Source organism: Arachis hypogaea, chromosome 18 (genome assembly GCF_003086295.3).
Source record: "Arachis hypogaea cultivar Tifrunner chromosome 18, arahy.Tifrunner.gnm2.J5K5, whole genome shotgun sequence".
NCBI classification, from domain to species: Eukaryota; Viridiplantae; Streptophyta; class Magnoliopsida; order Fabales; family Fabaceae; genus Arachis; species Arachis hypogaea.
In genome coordinates this window covers 61,246,814-61,264,266 of record NC_092053.1, presented here as the reverse complement: position 1 = coordinate 61,264,266, position 17,453 = coordinate 61,246,814, and the positions used below count along the sequence as shown (strand labels likewise).

The window sequence follows — 17,453 nt, the reverse complement described above, 5'->3', positions numbered from 1 at the left end:
GAATGTGCACGCAAGCTAGTACTAGGAACCTCTCAACTTGAATATGATCTAATTGTCCACACACCCACCACACAAAATGCTGTGAATAGCTTGGTTTGTAGATGTGTGCCCTTCATCATTAAAGAGAAATCATTTACACATAACCTAATTTGTTTGCCTTTGCATGGTATGGATATCATCCTAGGACTAGATTTGTTGTCTGTGCATCATGTCCTTCTTGATTGCTTTAAGAAAACCGCTTTAATTTCGTCTGTTAGTATGCCTGTTACTTCCCATAGTTACTATCTAAACTCAGTAATAGTAAACCTTAGTTGAAGAGAGTGTGGAGGTTTTGTTCGCTTAGCGGCTAGCTCGACTAAAAATAAACAGAATATGGAGCAAATTCCGATAGTAAAGGAGTTTCTTGAAGTTTTTCTAGACGATATTCCCGAGTTTCCTCCACAGCGCGAGATAGAGTTTACCATTAAACTGGTATTAGGAGTGGGATTGATCTCGATTGCATCTTACAAAATGTCACCTCTAGAATTTAAAGAATTGAAGTCACAACTAGAAGAATTGATGGAGAAGAAATTTATCCGACCGAGTGCGTTACCATGGGGAGCACCAGTACTACTAGTAAAGAAGAAGGATGGTAGTATGAGGTTGTGCGTTGACTATCGGCACTGAATAAGATCACTATCAAGAATAAGTACCCCCTTCCAAGGAGCTTCAGTTTTCTCCAAGATTGATTTAAGGTCAGGATACCATCAGATCCGAGTCTGAGAATCAGATATACCAAAGACTGCTTTCAGAACCAGATATGGTCACTATGAGTATACCGTTATGTCTTTCGAACTGACGAATTCTCCTACCGTATTCATGGACTATATGAATAGAATCTTCCACCCGTACTTGGAGAAGTTTGTAGTAGTTTTCATCGATGATATTCTGATTTACTCAAGGACAGAGGAAGAGCACGGGGAACACCTAAGAAGGGTATTACAAATTCTGAAAGAAAAGAGACTGTATGCCAAACTCTCTAAGTGTGAGTTTTAGGTAAAAAAGTCAAGTTTCCGAGACATGTAGTATCAAATGGAGGTATAGAAGTGGATCCTGCTAAGATAAAAGCAGTTTTAGAGTGGGAGCAACCTAAGACATTCATCGAGATTCAAAGTTTCCTTGGACTAGCTGGATATTACCGAAGATTCATTAAAGGATTTTCACAATTGGCTTTACCACTAACTCAAGTCACTAGGAAGGAGGTACCTTTTGTTTGGACGAATGATTGTGAAGAAAACTTCAAGACCCTCAAGGAAAGGTTAACAATAGCACCGGTGTTAATTCTGCCAGATTTTGAAGGACCATTTGAAGTTTTCTGCGTTGTTTTGCTTAAAGGCTTAGGGTGTGTCCTGATGCAAAATTGGAACGTGGTAGCCTATGCGTCAAGACAGCTCAGACCTCACGAGCGAAACTATCCAACCCACGACCTAGAACTGGCAGCTATAGTATTGCTCCAAGATCTGGAGGCACCACTTGTATAGAGTCAAGTTTGAGGTTTTCTCCGACCACAAGAGCTTGAAGTACATTTATGACCAAAAGGAACTCAACATGAGGCAAAGAAGATAGATGGAATTCTTAAAGGACTACGACTTTAAACTAAACTATCATCCTGGGAAGGCAAATGTGGTCGCAGACACTTTTAGTGTAAACACCGTAAAATTAGCGAATAATTAGTCAATATATTAATTTTTAATAAAAGAAATTAAAAATATGAATTTTATATTTTAATAAGGTAGAGCTAATTAAAATAAAAATTTTGACAATAATTTTAAAGAATTTGGCCCAAGATTGGGCCAAACAGACCGAACCGGGCCCAAATTGGTCCAAGCACATAACCACAACCCACATATAAGCTGAATATTCAACCTCCTTCCCCATTATTCATTTCAGTTCACGGTGAGAGAGGGAGCAAGAAACACAAACCCTTTGTTCACTATTGACTCCAATATTCAATCTTCTGTAACTTTCAATCCAAAGCTCCGATTGACGAGTCGTTTGCGGCCACGCGTTCATCTCAGAGTTCTCTTCAATTCTATCCAAATAAAGTGGTAATTCTCTCTGTAATTCACACCCAGTCCTCTGTGCCCCCTCTCTCAACGAAATTGGTTTGAGTTTTGAGTGATTTTGATGATTTTGGTAGTTTAGGTACAATCTAACATTAGATAATTGTTGGATTATACTCCAATCATCAATGGGTAAGGTAAGAGAACTCTAAACCCTTGTGGTTTGTCCAATTTTGTATACCCTAGTGCTAATTTAGTAAATTATATGAATTTGATTGAACTTATGTTAAATTGAAGTTTGAGTGGGTGAATTGGATCTCTTGGAGCAACCCTTGGTGGATGGAATCATTGGAGTTGATTAGGAATCTTGAAGCTTGAATTTTGGTGGTTTTGAGCTTAGGAGAGAAATCGGCCAAAGTATGGTGTAGGTTTCTCGTATTTAATATATAATGTCTTGCGAAAACTTAGGCTAGATGACCACAGGATAGGTTGGAATGTATGAGTACGTGAATGCTTAGTGCCTTTGGTGATATTGCTGTTATTGATTGAGTATATTTTTTGGATGACTATTGTTTACGATGATAATAGGTTGTTAGGTGATGAGCTAATGATGGTGATATGAATGGATAACAATGGGTGGTATTTTATTGAGGATTTTGTTGACATTATTGAGAAATTTATATGGTTGTTTAAAATTGAGGAATGGTTATGTATGCTACCATGTGGAGATTTTAGTGCTGTGTTAGTGTGATATGGTTTGTTGCTGTGATGAATATGTGTATAGAAGGTCAGGATTGAGTTTGGTTTTAATGAAACTTGAGGTTTAAGGTTTTTGTGTAAAATTAATTTTGGGCTGAACTTCGGTGAGCCATAACTCGGCTTTAGGACCCTTAAATTCTTTCAAACTTGTTTCATATAGAAATTGGGTCCGTGAAGTTTACACCGTTTGAAGAATGGATGAAAAATATTTTAAAACAAAAAAGTTATGTACGTCGGAAGTTTGGGGGGGGGGAATTTGAAAATTCTGCAGCATTCAGCATTTTAGCTGTTCTACATAGCTTGCGTATGCGACCACTGCACGCGATGTAACAACCTCTTGGGGTTTGGCATCTTGCGTACGCGGGAAGGGTGTTTTCATACGCGAACATGGTCTTTGAGGGGTTGCGTATGCGACCACCTGCATGCGACGCAACCAACCTTTCCGGGTTGGTTATCTCACATAAGCGAGCATGGAAATTTGCATTCCCATGCGTACGCGTGGCCCCTGTTTCAGCAAACATAAGTTTTTTGTTTTAAAGCTAAATTTCGAACCTCTAAATCTCTATTTTCACTCTTTTAACCCTTGATCTTAGTAATAGGCCTAGTAATAAGATGAAGCTAGGAGAAAGGAGGTATCTTGAGGATGAAGTAAGGTTGGAAAAGTGACGAATTAGGTATGAGAAGATAGGTGGCATAAATATATGTATATATACGTCTTAAATTATAAAACTGATTAATGAAAGATATGAATATTTCATCTGAGCACTTTTTCTTGAAAGTGCGACCCCAGGAGATGGTGGAATGTGAGGATCCCCTTCTTTGTTCCTCCTGGTATTGTAAAACCGCCTCCAATGAGATGGTGGGAGGTTAGGATCCCCTCCTTTGTTCCTCCTGGGCATACGAGAATGTATCTCTTGGGTAGACACAAGGGTTGTGGTTTTGCCCTACTTGCTCCAGGTTGGTTAGTATAGAGCCTTTTTGGGTAGATGCAAGGGTGTGGTTCACCCCACTTGCTCTGGGTTACGATGAACTATGTTTAAAAGTGCAAATATATTATATATAAGTAATGTTATGGCTATAATGAATGATTATGAAATGATTATGAATGTGTATGAATGAAATGAAGCTTATGTAGTTATGTTATATGAGATACGAGTGTCCTTGGGTAAAGTACCGTGGCTTGCCACCACATGTTCCATGTTGAAACTCGATACTCTATTCACCCTATGACGAAAGGGTGACTGGGCACATATAAATTCCTGGGAAGGATACCCACATTGAGAAATTTTATATATATGAGAAAAAAGCTATGCATATACTCTTGGGGATGTGCGTCGGGGGACAGTCCAGGGTTTAGCAGCCGGACTTGCCGGGTTGGCTTGATAACCGACAGATGAGACTCATCAACGATATGACAGACATACATCATACGTATATTGTTTGAATTGCATGCTTGTGCATTAATTGAGATTGCCTAAGTGATTATAATATGCTATTTATTATATTTACTATCTGTATTACTTGTATTCTACCTGTGTTTGCCATTGTCTGCCTGTTTATCTATGCAATTTCACAAGAGATGGAGGAACGGAGGAAAGGCGAAGAGGTTTAGGGTTCTAGTTAAGTTTTAGTTAGGTTTAGGAATCCCTAGAGGACCACCCATTTATGGTTTCTGTCTTAGTTCTTTAAGTTTTATAATCTGAGTGTCGGCATTCTAGGATTGCCTTTGACTTTTCCAGGACCTTATATCTTATGTATGCGACACCTTTACCATGCTGAGAAACCTCGGTTCTCTTTCCATATGGATATTTATATTTTTCAGATGCAGGTCGAGAGGCACCTCGCTAGGCGTCTGGAATTTTCTGCAGCGAAGTGTGCTTTGTAATTTTATATTTTGTTCCATTTTATTATATCTATATGTATAGACTCTCCCTATGTACATATGATTTAATGTTGAACCTCATAGAGGTTTATAGAGAACTAGGGTTACTTTTATGTATTTTGGGTTATGGTTCCTTATATGTATATATATGACTATTCTTTGGCCAGCCTTAGCTTCGCAGGCTGAGTTTGGAGCTTGATATTTTGTACTCTTGACCCTCTACTCTTGCTTTTATATATATATATATATATATATATATATATATATATATATATATATATATGTTTTTACGAACCATAGCTTTCCTCGTATGCATGTAATCCTTTTTCCTGAGCGTTGCGCTTTTAGTTTTACGATTTTGCTTTACCTATTCTTCAAGGCTCCTAGTATACTACATTCTTTCAATTATTATATATATATATATATATATATATATATATATTATTTTAGAGGTCGTAGTACCACACCACCTCTGTTTTATGACTAAGCGTAAAGCTCTGTGTGTTAGAGTGTTACATTATGGTATCAGAGTATTTCGTTTCTGTAGATCCTGAAGGACGGACTGACTATGCTTCTAGGCATACTCTGAGTGTCTATACATGCTAATTAGGATATCTAACTGATATATGTAGCATGAATGTTTATGGGCATGCATTTGGGACTTTGAAGCACTAGACTTGTGATATTGAGACTGATCACCTTGATATCACTTGTTTGGTGCGAACCGGAACCAAATGGCATCTCGTGGACGCGGTCATGGGCGTAATCGAGGTCGAGGATGTAGAGGTAACGAGGTAACCATACCGGTAGGTAGTTTGACCGATTTCGTGACTGCGATGACGAGTGCTGCTGTTGCCATTGGTGCTGTTGCTGCTGCGACTAGCCGAGCAATGGATAGGATGGAAACACAAGCTAGAATTAGAATGATGGTGGTAATGAATATGAAGGTGGAAATAATTTTCTGAGTACGGTGGTACCAGTGGAGGTAATGGGTTATCTGGAGTTAACTAGCACGAGTCAAGCAACCGGAGAAAGCTCAAGAAGGACTGCGGTGGAAAGGAGTTACCGCCGGGAATCTTTCACAAAGAAAAAGGGAAAGAAGATTATGCCAAGGAGCCAAATTTTCAAAAAGGTCGTTATGTCACTTCACGTTCTCAATGCCGAAACAATTACTGAAGGAACGACAACCGTCAGGAACAGGATTCAGAAGAGCATACTAGTACTTAATCGGAAGACTTGAAGTGTCTAAGATGCAAGAAGTATCATCCAAACAGACCATGCAGGGCTGGACTAGGTGTATGTTACAAGTGCGGGAAACCAGGGCATATAGCTCGGGTTTGTCCACATAGAAAGAGCCGGGACGCAGTCAAGTTTGATTCTCAGACCCGAGGTAATTGTGAACTAGTAGTTAAATTTTTAACTACCCTGAATAACATTCGTATGTGATAATTATTTGTGACACATCACAAGTTTTGATAATCATAAAGTCCAAGTGATGGTTAGTTGAAGACTATCAGTTGTTGAGACAGAGCGATATTTAGTTAACTTAAAGGAGTGACTAAGATCTTGAAGGTTAAGAATCAGAGTGACGCAGCAGAAGCAGGTTAGATTATACCTAAGAAATCGGAAGTGTTGAGAGCTACACAGAGTTATTGTTCGAAACCTAGTGACGGTGAGCTGCGAGGAAGAGGAATAGAGCAGATTCATCCTTTAGTTGCTAATTGTTTAAGAGACGAGTAAAGATGAGACCAAATCCCTATACGAGAGAGTTTCTGAGACAATTCTTGAAGGTGTACTAGAACTTCCATCTTAGAGAGAAAGTGAGTTTGTGATAGACTTAGTACCGGAGGCCAGATTAACTTCGATTGCACCATGATAGAAGATACCGTGATAATCGACAGAATTTAGGAAGCAGTTGAAGGAAGTTGCAGAAAAGAAACCATTCGACCAAGTGTTTTCCTGTGGGAGGTACCGGTTATGTCAATTGAAGAGGAAAGACAACAACAGGAAGCTCTACGAGAGAGAGAGGGTGCACCAACTAATCTTCACGACTTCATCTAACCTTTCTTTTATAGCTTACATTGTCTCTACCTTGAATTTCTTCTTAAAAAGCTGAATTCATCGTTCTTCTGATCTTATTCTTTACTCACATAAAGCTTGTCTCTTTTAGAATACGCTTGAACTTGTCATAGTATAATTATGTAATCCTTGAATCTTGGAAACTTATTGCGAGTGGAGTTGCTCTCAGCCGCAAATCGTATTCTTCAAAATCAGCTGAGATTTCCTTGACTCTATATTCCTTGTTCCTTCTATCAAGGTTTCTTGATTTGTACTCTTTTTTTGAGATGCACCTTAGGTCTTCTTCTTGTGCATTCATTATTTCGATACAACTCTGTCTGATCGTATACAAGACTTTCTTTTGATTTCTTGTGAACACCGTTTGTGTTGCTCGTTCGTCTCTTTGAACATAACATCTTTTTGAAAATCAACTCGTGCTGGATTTTGCTTTGTGCACAACTCCTAGATGCAACCATTAAAGTGTTAATTCCTTAGAGCAAGACTTTTGGACGCAAAAATGAACCTGTGACATTAATAGGAATTTTAGAGCCTTAATATTTGTTGATTGTATCGCTTGTGATCAAGTAGACGCAATAAGATGCACTGTGTGTATAGAATACCTGAATAAAATGGAAGCTTTCGAAACTTGAGAGAAAATATTAACCTCAGTGCCAGTATTTGGGGTACCTAAACCTAAAGGACTATTCGGGTTACTGCGCCCAATCAGTTTGATTAGTAGCGACGCGAAGTAAGAATACAAAATCCGCTGCTTTAAAGAGGAGGACTGATGCTGTCAGCTCAGATAGAATTGGAAATGATTAATCTGGTCTTTCTGGAGAATTAGACGGTCTTCCCGAGCAAGCCTTTTATTTGGTGGGTAATATCGATGAAGCAACTGCGAAGGCTACGAACTTAGAAATGGAGGGGAAATTGAAGAAATGACTTTAAATCTTTGTGTACTGACCCCCAATCGAATTGTTTGGGATTCAGAAGTGAAGGAAATTATATGTCGTTGATTGACTTAGAATGCGTGCTAATACAACATCGTGAGGTAGTAGCGGATGTCCTGAGCAAGAAATTTCTAAGGGAATGATTGGATGTTAATCCCCGAGGAAGGAATGATAGGTTAGTTGAAGCTCTCAGTTGGATATTGAGAGTGTGGTTGGAAGTGTCACACTAAATCCATTGCAATTTTGAAACGTGGTAAAGATGAGATACCAGAAGCGTAATAAGGTGATAGAGAGCTACCAAGGATGTCAAAGTCTGGTAAACAAAATGAACTAAGAAGAGATCAAGGGAAGCAAAAAATGAACTAGGAGGAATGAAGAAACGGATTCGAAAGTACAAGAAGAGATTAGTATGCCTAATGCAGAAAGTGGGAACGTATACTATTGTCCGAAGCCATCAAGAATGGATTCCAATTCAACTGAGGATTACTAAGATGTATCACAATTTTGATAAGATAGGGTTGAGTGGCTAAAACGATGGATAACGTGGCGACACATGTATTTGAATATCTGACATATTAAAAGATAAGGAGCGAGTACCAAGAGTCATCCGAGACATGGGAACCATGGAAGGTTTTACAATGAAAGTAAAAAGGGATTGCTATTGATTATGAAATGGGTTATCGAGGACTAGGACAGGAAGTCATGATGTTAGGTAATTGCGGATCAATTAACCATGTCCATTTCCATCCATCAGAGCAACCCATTTATCATAGGTGTTGACGAGACTATACATCAGAAAGAAGGTGAGGTTTCACGGTACGCTAAACGCCTGTAGGTCGATATAAAGCTGGAGTATCAAACACCTCAGTATTAGTTCCTAAATTTGATAGCAGATACTAATCACGTAATAGAACCTGAAGCAGTGCAACTGAGAGAAGATATAACACATCAAGTAACTGCGGTTAGAATTGGTAATATGATACCAGTGTTAAGCGGAAGCAGAGGATGCTGAGAGTGGAGTTGGAATTGGGGAACACACTTAGGAACCTGAACCAGATATCTGGAAGGACTACCCACACCTCTATTCAGGTAACCAAATATGAATTTTGAGAGCAAAATTCTTAATTAGGTAGGTAGGATGTAAACCCCGTAAAATTAGTGAATAATTAATCAATAAATTAATTTTTAAAAAAAAAATTAGAAATGTGAATTTTATAATTTAATAAGATAGAGCTAATTAAAATAAAAATTTTGACACTAATTTTAAAGAATTTGGCCCAAGATTGGGCCAAACGGGCCAAATCGGTCGAACTGGGCCCAAGTGGGCCCAAGCCCATAACCACAACTCACATATAAGCTGAACATTCAGCCTCCTTCCCCATTATTCATTTTAGTTCACGGTGAGAAAGGGAGCAAGAAACACAAACCCTTTGTTCCTGTTCACTCCAACATTCAATCTTCCGTAACTTTCAATCTGGAGCTCCGATTGACGATCCATTTGTGGCCACGCGTTCGTCTCGGAGTTCTCTTCAATTCTATCAAACTAAATGGTAAGTCTCTCTGTAATTCATGCCCAGGTTTTTGTGCCCCCTTTCTCCATAAAATTAGTTTGAGTTTTGAGTGATTTTGATGATTTTGGTGGTTTAGGTGCAATCTAACATTGGATAATTATTGGATTATACTCCAATCATCAATGAGTAAGGTAAGAAAACTCTAAACCCTTGAGGTTTGTCAAATTTTGTAGACCCTAGTGCTAATTTAGTGAATTGTATGAATTAGATTAAATTTATATTAAATTGGAGTTTGAGTTGGTGAATTGGAGCTCTTAGAATAACCCTTGGTGGCTGGAATCATTGGAGTTAATTAGGAATCTTGAAGCTTGAATTTTGATGGTTTTGAGCTTAGGGGAAAAATCGGCCAAGGTATGGTTTAGGTTTCTCGTATTTAATATATAATGTCTTGTGAAAACTTAGGCTAGATGACCATAGGATAGGTTGGAACGTATGTGTACGTGAATGCTTAGTGCCTTTGGTGATATTGTTGTTAATGATTGAATATTTGTGGATGACAATTGTTTATGATGATAATAGGTTGTTAAGTGATGAGCTAATGATGGTGATATGAATGGATAATAATGGGTGGTGGTTTATTGAGGATTTTGTTGACATTATTGAGAAATTTATGCATATGGTTGTTTAAAATTGAGGAATGGTTGTGTATAGTAGCATGTGGAGATTTTAGTGCTGTGTTAGTGTGATGTGGTTTGTCGCTGTGTTAAATATGTGTATAGAAGGTTGGAATCGAGTTTGCTTTTTAATGAAACTTGAGGTTTGAGGTTTTTGTGTAAAATTGGTTTTTGGCCATACTTCGGCGAGCCATAACTTGGCTTTCGGAACCTCAAATTATTTTAATTTTGTTTCATATATAAATTAGGTTTGTGAAGTTTACGTCGTTCAAAGAACGGCTGAAAAATGTTTTAAAACAAAAAAGTTATGTGCGTTAGAAGTTTGGAGGGCAAAACTAAAAATTTTACAGCATTCAGCATTTTAACTGTTCTGCATAGCTTGCGTACGTGACCACTGTCCACGACGCAACCAACCTCACCGGGTTTCGCATCTTGCGTATGCGGGCAAGGTGTTTGCATACGCAAACATGGTTTTTGAGGGGCTGCATACGCGACCACCTGCACGTGACCCGACCAACCTTTCCGAGTTGGGTATCTCGCGTACACGAGCATGGTGCTTGTATACGGAGGCATGGAAATTTGCACGCCCACATGTATGTGGGGAAATTTGCATAAGTGTTGTATTTTAAAGCTAAATTTCAAACCTCTAAACCTCTATTTTCACTCTTTTATCCCTAGATCTTAATAATAGGGCTAGTAATGAGATGAAGCTAGGGGAAATGAGGTATCTTGAGGATGAAGTAAGGTTAGAAAAGTGACAAATTAGGTAGGAGAAGATAGGTGTCATTAATATATGTATATATGTCTTACATTATAAAACTAATTAATGAAAGATATGAATATGTCATCTGAGCACTCTTTCTTGAAAGTGCGACCCCACGAGATGGTGGAAGGTGAGGATCCCCTTTTTTGTTCCTCCTGGTATTGTAAAATTGCCCCAGCGAGATGGTGGGAGGTTAGGATCCCCTCCTTTGTTCCTCCTGGGTATATGAGAATGTATCTCCTGGGTAGACACAAGGGTTGTGGTTTCGCCCCACTTGCTCCAGGTTGGCTAGTATAGAGGCTCTCCGGGTAGATGCAAGGGTGTGGTTCACCCCACTTGCTCTAGTTACGATGAACTGTGTTTGAAAGTGCAAATATATGATATATAAGTAATGTTATGGCTATAATGAATGATTATGAATGTATATGAATGAAATGAGGCTTATGCACTTATGTTATCTGAGATATGAGTGTCCCTGGGTAAAGTACCATGGCTTGCCACCACATGTTCCAGGTTGAGACTCGGTACTCTGTTGACCCTACGACGTAAGGATGACCGGGCACGTATAAATTCCCGAGAAGGATAGCCCCACTAAGCAATTTTATATATATGAGAAAAAGTTATGCATAGACTCTTGGAGATCTGCGTCGAGGGACAGTCCAGGGTTTAGTAGTCGGACTTGTCGGGTTGGCTTGATAACCGACAGATGAGACTCATCAGCCATAGGACAGACATACATCATACGTATATTGTTTGAATTGCTTGTTTGTGCATTAATTGGGATTGCCTAAGTGATTATAATATGCTATTTGTTATATTTGCTATTTGTATTACTTGTTTTTTACCTGTGTTTGCCATTGTCTACTTGTTTGTCTATGCAATTTCATCGGAGATGGAGGAACGGAGGAAAGGTAGAGGGGTTTAGGGTTCTAGTTAAGTCTTAGTTAGGTTTAAGAATCCCTAGAGGACCACCCATTCATGGTTTCTGTTTTAGTTCCTTAAGTTTTATAATCTGAGTGTCAGCATTCTAGGATTGCCTCTGACTTTCCCAGGACTTTATATCTTATGTATGCAACACATTTACCATGTTGAGAACTCCCGGTTCTCACTCCATACAAATATTTGTATTTTTTAGATGCAGGTCGAGAGGCACCTCGCTAGACGTCTTGAGTTCTTTGCAGCAAAGTGGGCTTTGGAATTTTATATTTTGTTCCATTTTGTTATATCTATATGTATAGACTCTCTCTATGTTCATATGCTTTACTGTTGAACCTCACAGAGGTTTATGGAGAACTACGGTTACTTTTATGTATTTTGGGTTATGGTTCCTTATATATATATGACTATTCTCTGGCCAGCCTTAGCTTCACAAGCTGAGTTCGGAGCTTGATATTTTGTACTCTTGATCCTCTACTCTTACTTTTATATATATGTTTTTACGAACCTTAGCTTTCTTCGTACATAAGTTATCCTTTTCCTGAGCGTTGCTCTTTTAACTTTATGATTTTGCTTTACCTATTCTTCAAGACTCCTAGTATACAATAATATATATATATATATATATATATATATATATATATATATATATATTATTTTAGAGGTCGTAATACCACACCACTCTGTTTTACGACTTAAGCATAAAGCTCTGTGTGGTAGGGTGTTACACTTAGCAGAAAGAATGCAAGTCTCTCCTGGATGAAAATTAAGGAAGAAGAATTAAGGACGGCCTTTGAGGGACTCAAGATGGGACCAAAAGAGACTTCACGGGGAACGTGTTTGGCACATAAGTAGTTAACTCATGACTTTAAGACGGTAATCAAACGAGTACAACCTCAAGATTCAGAAATGACCAGCCTTTTGTCATGTGTCGACAAAGACCAACAGATAGTAGTAAGACGGAATGCAGAAGGACTATGGCGATTCAAGGGTTAAATATGTGTGCCAGAATCCAATAATCTGTGACAAGAAATATTAAGAGAGGCAAATCATGGAAGATATTTGATCCACCCAGGTATCACTAAGATGTACTAGGTTTTGAGCCAGATGTTCTGGTGGCCCGGAATGAAGAGAGACATAGCTACCTTTGTTTCAAAGTGTCTCACATGTTAGAAGGTTAAGATTGAGCACCAAAAGTTGTCAAGAAATCTTCAGCCTCTAGAAGTGCCATAGTGGAATTAGGAGGCGATTGCCATGGAATTTGTTTCAGGACTGCCAAGAACCACATCCAGAAATGATGCCGTCTGGGAAATTGTGGATAGATTGACAAAGTTTACTCACTTTTTACCAATCCAAATGGACCATTCAATAGAAAGGCTCACACAACTTTATATTCAGAAAATAGTCAGGTTGCACGGGGTACTGATGAGCGGATAATTTATACCCTTTTTGGCATTATTTTTACATAGTTTTTAGTATGATTTTATTACTTTTTATTATATTTTTATTAGTTTTTATTAAAAAATCATATTTCTGGACTTTACTATGATTTTGTGTGTTTTTTTGTGATTTCAGGTATTTTCTGGCTGAAATTGAGGGACCTGAGCAAAAATCTGATTCAGAGGCAGAAAAAGGACTGCAGATGCTGTTGGATTCTGACCCTCCTGCATTCAAAATGGATCTTCTGGAGCTACAGAAGCCCGATTGGCGCGCTCTCAATTGCGTTGGAAATTAGACATTCTGGGCTTTTCAGCAATATATAATAGTCCATACTTTTCTTGATATTTGATGGCCCAAACTGGCGCTCAAAGCCAGCCTAAAACTTTCTGGCGTAAAACGCCGAAACTGGCACCAGAATTGGAGTTAAACGCCCAAACTGGCACCAAAGCTGACGTTTAATTCCAACAACAGCCTATGCATGAAAAAGCTTTAATTCTCAGCCCAAGCACACACCAAGTGGGCACCGGAAGTGGATTTCTGCATTATTTGCACTTAGTTACTCATTTTTTGTAAACCTAGGTTACTAGTTTAGTATAAAAACTACTTTTAGAGATTTATTTTCATCTTTTGATCACTTTTGATCTTTTGATCATCTTTGGACCATTGTTCACGTTTTGAGAGGCTGGCCATTCGGCCATGCCTAGACTATTTTCACTTATGTATTTTCTACGGTGGAGTTTCTACACCCCATAGATTAAGGTGTGGAGCTCTGCTGTTCTTCATGAATTAATGCAATTACTACTGTTTCCTATTCAATTCACGCCTACTTCTTCTCCAAGATATACTCTCGTACTTAATTTAGTTAAGTCAGAATGAAGGGGTGACCCGTGACAATCACCTAATCTTCGTTACTTGCTTAGCCAAGATCGCGTGCCTGACAACCACAAAGTGGTCTACATGATGTTCAACGTAGTCATTGGATGACAGCTAGAGTATATTCTCTTGGATATCTAATACACGGACCGAGTCTGTGAGATTAGTATCTTCGTGGTATAGGCTAGAACCAATTGACAGCATTCCTGGGATCCGAAAAGTCTAAACCTTGTCTGTGGTATTCCGAGTAGGATCTGGGAAGGGATGACTGTGACGAGCTTCAAACCTACGAATGTTGGGCACAGTGACAGTGTGCAAAAGGATCAATGGATTCTATTCCGACGCTAGCGGGAACCGATAGATAATTAGCCATGCTGTAGCTGTGCTTGGTATATTTCATCCGAGACGAGAAATCCGACAGTTGATTAGCTGTGCAGAAACCGTAGAGGACCATTTTCACTGAGAGGATCCTACAGCTTGCCATGGAAGGGAGCACGCATGGTTGGAAGAAGGCAATAGGAAAGCAGAGGTTCAGAAGCAACAAAGCATCTCCAGACGCTTATCTGAAATTCCCACCAATGAATTACATAAGTAACTTTATTTTATTTTATGTTTTATTTATCTTTTAATTATCAAAACCTCATAACCATTTGAATCCTCCTGACTGAGATTTACAAGGATGACCATAGCTTGCTTCAAGCCGACAATTTCTGTGGGATCGATCCTTACTCACGTAAGGTTTATTACTTGGACGACCCAGTGCACTTGCTGGTTAGTTGTGCGGAGTTGTGAAAAGTGTGAATCATTATTTTCCCACGCCAAGTTTTTGGTGCCATTGCCAGGGATTGTTCGAGTTTCGACAACTGACGGTTCATCTTGTTGCTTAAATTAGGTAATTTTATTTTATTTTCGAAAAATTCAAAAAAAATTATGTGTTCTTCAGAATTTTTAAGAATGAATTCTAGAGTTTCGTGAGATATGTTGAAGCCTGGCTAGCTGTTAAGCCATGTCTAATCTTTTAGACCGAAGTTTCCACTTATCTTTGTAAGAGCCTTGTGGTTCCCATCAATTTGGCTGTTGTATGTAATGCTCTGCTAAAGCTTGGCTGGCCATTGGCCATGTCTAATTTCTTTTGGACCAAAGCTTTAGACTAACATTGCATGATTCTTGGAATTCTTATTAAAAATTTTGTATCCCTTTATTTTCTTTTTCCAAAATAATTTTCGAAAAAAAATTACAAAAAAATTTAATAAAATCATAAAATCAAAAAAATTTTGTGTTTCTTGTTTGAGTCTTGTCAAATTTTAAGTTTGGTGTCAATTGCATGTTTTAATTTTTCTTTAATTTTCGAAAATTCATGCATTATGTTCTTCTTTGATCTTCAAGTTGTTCTTGATGATTCTCTTTGTTTGATCTTTAATTTCTCTTGTTTTGTGTCTTTTCTTGTTTTTCTTGTGCATTTTCGAATTCATAGTGTCTAAAATTTAAAAATTTCTAAGTTTGGTGTCTTGCATGTCTTTCTTTTCTTAAAAATTTTCAAAAACATATTTTTGATGTTCATCATGATCTTCAAAGTGTTCTTGGTGTTCATCTTGACATTCAAAGTGTTCTTGCATGCATTATTTGTTTTAATCTTAGTTTCTTATGTTTTGTGTCATTGAGTTGTTTTTATCTTTCCTCATTAATTCAAAAAAAATATATTTTCCTTATTTTGTTCATAAATTTTCGAGATTTTGGGTTGACTTGGTCAAAAATTTTTAAAATTTAGTTGTTTCTTGCTAGTCAAGTCAAAATTTTAATTTAAAAATTTTATCTTTTGAAATCTTTTTCAAAAATAAAATCTTTTTCATTTTTTTCTTAATGTTTTTGAAAATTTCAAAATTAATTTTCAAAATCTTTTTTTTATAATTTTTGAAATTATTGCTAACAATTAATGCTTTGATTCAAAAATTTCAAGTTTGTTACTTTCCTGTTAAGAAAGGTTCAATCTTTAAATTCTAGAATCATATCTTTTAGTTTCTTGTTAGTCAAGTCATTAACTTTAATTTTCAAAATCAAATCTTTTTAAATTTCTTTTTCAAATCTTTTTCAAAATAAATTTCAATCATATCTTTTTCAAAATTTAATTTCAAAATCTTTTTCTAACTTCTTATTTTTTCAAATTTTATTTTCAAATCTTTTTCAATTAATTACTTGACTTTTTGTTTGATTTTAAAAGTTTACTATTTCTTATCTTTTTCAAAACCACCTAACTACTTTTCTCTCTCTAATTTTCAAAAACTACTAACAACTTTTTCAAAATTCTTTTTAATTAACTAATTATTTTAAATTCTAATTCTAATTAATAATTAAAATAAAAACAAAAATATTTTTCTTTTATTTTAATTAATATTTGAATACTCTCTCTCTCATATCTTTCTATTTATTTAATTATTTACTAACACCTCTCTTCTTCTTAAAAATTTGAACCCTCTCCCTCTCTCTGTATTCGAATTCTTCTTCTTCTCCCTTCTTCATTCTATTATTCTATTCTTCTACTCACATAAAGAAATCTCTATATTGTGACATAGAGGATTCCTCATCTTTGCTGTTCTCTTCTTTTTCATATGAGCAGGAACAAGGATAAGAACATTCTTGTTGAAGCTGATCTTGAACCTGAAAGGACTCTGAAGAGGAAGCTGAGAGAAGCTAAAGCACAAAACTCTAGAGAGGACCTAACAGAAATTTTTGAAAAAGAAGAAAACATGGCAGCCGAAAATAACAACAATGGTGGAGATGCAAGGAAGGTACTTGATGGCTTTACTGCACCAACTTCTGACTTCTATGGAAGAAGCATCACAATTCCTGCAATTGGAGCAAACAACTTTGAGCTTAAGCCTCAATTAGTTTCTCTAATGCAGCAGAATTGCAAGTTTTATAGACTTCCATTGGAAGATCCTCATCAGTTGTTAGCTGAATTCTTGCAAATCTATGACACTGTTAAGACCAATATGGTTAATCCTGAGGTCTACAGACTTATGCTTTTTCCCTTTGCTGTAAGAGACAGAGCTAGGATATGGTTGGACTCACAACCTAAAGAGAGCCTGAACTCTTGGAAAAAGTTAGTCAATGCTTTCTTGGCCAAATTGTTTCCACCTCAAAAGTTGAGCAAGCTTAGAGTGGAAGTCCAAACCTTCAGACAGAAGGAAGGTGAATCCCTCTATGAAGCTTGGGAAAGATATAAGCAATTGATCAGATGGTGTCCTTCTGACAAGCTTTCAGAATGGAGCATCTTATGTATATTCTATGATGGTCTGTCTGAATTATCCAAGATGTCATTGGATCACTCTGCTGGTGGATCTCTGACCGCTGTCACAGAAGCACCCAAAGATGTATTGGTAAAGATTCTCCTCAAGAAAACCGCATTGTAAGTATAGCTCTACCAACAACAATCCTCGGGGGTCAAATTTAGAAGAGGGATTTGGTTGCCACAAGTTCAACCCCAATAGAATTAACCGAAGTATTCAAACCTTGGGTCATCTCACAAAGAATGGGCAATCATGTGCTTCGACATTGGTTAGAAATC

General features: G+C 37.5%; 1 non-coding gene across 1 annotated transcript; it reads right to left on the bottom strand.

The window, feature by feature from the left end:
• Positions 1–17,037: 17,037 nt before the first annotated feature.
• LOC112774161 (small nucleolar RNA R71) lies at positions 17,038–17,145 on the bottom strand. Its single transcript, XR_003188662.1, has one exon. It is a non-coding gene; the product is annotated as a small nucleolar RNA R71 (small nucleolar RNA).
• Positions 17,146–17,453: the final 308 nt, after the last annotated feature.